This window comes from Penaeus monodon, unplaced genomic scaffold (genome assembly GCF_015228065.2).
Source record: "Penaeus monodon isolate SGIC_2016 unplaced genomic scaffold, NSTDA_Pmon_1 PmonScaffold_21451, whole genome shotgun sequence".
In the NCBI taxonomy this organism is placed as follows: Eukaryota; Metazoa; Arthropoda; class Malacostraca; order Decapoda; family Penaeidae; genus Penaeus; species Penaeus monodon.
In genome coordinates this window covers 1-2,500 of record NW_023651314.1, presented here as the reverse complement: position 1 = coordinate 2,500, position 2,500 = coordinate 1, and the positions used below count along the sequence as shown (strand labels likewise).

Sequence of the window (2,500 nt, the reverse complement as noted above, 5' to 3'; positions counted from 1 at the left end):
GAAGTCCTTTTTTTTCTTCCAGTGAAAAAGGAAGATTTCAGAATATGATATCGTGTTATACTGACAGACTTACACAAAATGATTTATCGAATAAAGATTTTGTCTTTTTAAGGTAAAAACAGAATCGTGCGTTTTTTACGGTATATAGTATCTATATCTTTCTGTAGCCCAAGCTTGGGAACTGCTATGCCCAAGATTGTGTAACATGTGTACCGTAATGCTACTTTAGCATTACACATTTTGGCATAAGGAATCTCACCAGAAATACAAGTATCACTAAAAAATATCATTTATAAAAGTTAGATTTAATATGATAGCACAGGTTATGTTTAAATGCAGTATAAATAGTACATTTATTTCATATGAAAATAGATTCAGAAAAAATATATATTGTAGCAAGGCTTGTATATAAATATCGTCAACACACAAATAATTACATTAATAAAGTCTGTAACAGCTCATAGTCTTGGAAATTTTGAAGAATTGGTTGAAACTTCAGCGACCTAATGTTTCAGCCTTAGGTGCACTGATGGTGGGACACCGTCAGAGGACATTGCTGAAATGGGCAGCATTCATGTCTCTGCGCCAGGAAAAGTGAAACGTCGACAGAAGCTCTTGCTTTACCTCAAAGGGTCCGTCATTCTTCTCTGCACGACCTTCCACCACCACCTCCTTGTTGTCCACCACCTTCACTTTGTGGGCTCTGTCCATGAAGTCGTGGACGTCCACACCACCTAATTTAATGAGAAAAAAAAAATCAAAAATTCATCCTGATAAGTGATATTGAATAAAATGTGAATCATCCTAAGAATGATAAAGATATCGTTAAAAAAAATTATTCGTTTTGTGATATACGAAAAAAGTGAAGTCATTACTTGCAGTACTACTTAGGATACTCATTGCGACGTCTTATGTTTACCTTATATCCGTGCTGATCTTCCGTGGTCTTCATTGCTGAGTCTCATCTTGAGCTCATGTTTTCCCCTAGACTTCGGTGCAGGAGAGAATCGTCGTTGGCACTCCTCATAATGTCATGCCTGCTGGGGGACTTCATTGACACGCCCTTTTTGAAGTCCTTACGAACGTCTTCGAAAAAGGAAACAGAAAAAAATTGACCCTTTGAGGAGATGGGAAGGCCCCGGTCGTCCACTGTGTCTTTACTATGGGCGCCTTTTCCTTGTTTTTCCTCACTGATAATTTTGTTCGTAAGTTGATGATGTCGCTTCAGTCCGCTTGGCACATGTATTTGAAATTTGGGAAAGAAGCTTTTGCTGTTCGATTTTGATTCCTTTGTGAGAGTTTCTTTTTCTTCTGTTTTTTTAGATGAAGTTTTGGAAAACCGGAGATTTTCACGCTTTAGAAATTATTCAAGTATGCTTGAAAAACTATAAACAATCGTTGCAAATCCATAATGTAAAATGAGAAGATTAGTGAAAATGATTGTATGACTTACCTTTGGGACACTAACAGTGAGGATGCGTCAGATGACATCCCGGACGTCACGGTGTCGGCACTCACGAGTCCTGGGAAGCAGAAACGGCGGAAGAAACTCTTGCTGGACCGGATCGTCTCGCTTGATCTCCAAATTGCCTTCGATTGTTAGCTCATTCTCGTCCACCACCTTGACCTTGACGTCGCCTTCCTTGAAGTCATGTGCACCACCACAATCTAATTTGAACATTATTTTAATATTAATTCGCATGCTTGAAAAGAATGATTTTTTATATATTAAAAAAGGAGTCAAATGCATTAGTATTGAATGCCCTGTCACTGACCTTATAACACTGGTGGTCCCTCGCTGAAGGCGACGGCTTGGTTCTTCCTGCAAGTTATGCTTTCGCAAGTTCCTGTACATGTTCATGTGGTCGCTCGCAGAGTCCAGTTGTCCCCACTCTTTGAGAACTTGGTCGATGGCTTCTTGGAATTGCTGTCGAGTGTCCTGGAAGAAGGAATCGCAGAAGAAAGGCCCTCTTTCGGAAAAGGGAAGAAGGTGGAAAGGGGGCAAGTGGCTTGGCTTCCGTCGAGTCGCTCGAAGTCTGCGTGTTCTGAGACCCGTCGACTGAGCCTATCTTGTTGCACGTTCATCGAGAAAGATTTGATGTTTTTCTTCGACACTAAAATTCTTTCGCTTCGACGTTGTTTGTGATATTCTTGTGTGTATTTGTAGCATCTGCGACTTTTTATGCGAGGTAGTGATTTTTGATAGTTTGGCCATCCTTGTTTGTCAAGGAACTCTGGAAGAAGATTTCATGCAAATGAATGTTTCTTTCTGTAAAACGTTTTCAGATAATGTGTAGCCTGTAATGATGATTGTTTTTTAATCCGTTTTCACATCTTTTACCACCCTACCTTCTTGGGGAAAAGTGACGGTAAGAACTCATCTGCCGACATGGACGAGGACACAGTTTTTCGCTCAAGAGACCGGGGAAAGAGAATCGTCGACAGAAAGTTTCTTCGAGACGCGCCACCGTCGTCTCGACGCTGCCTTCTATCACCAGGG

The 2,500-nt window shown here is 40.6% G+C and overlaps 1 pseudogene; it reads right to left on the bottom strand.

The window, feature by feature from the left end:
• Positions 1-572: 572 nt before the first annotated feature.
• Positions 573-2,391, bottom strand: LOC119570059 (annotated as a pseudogene).
• Between the last annotated feature and the right edge of the window lie 109 nt (positions 2,392-2,500).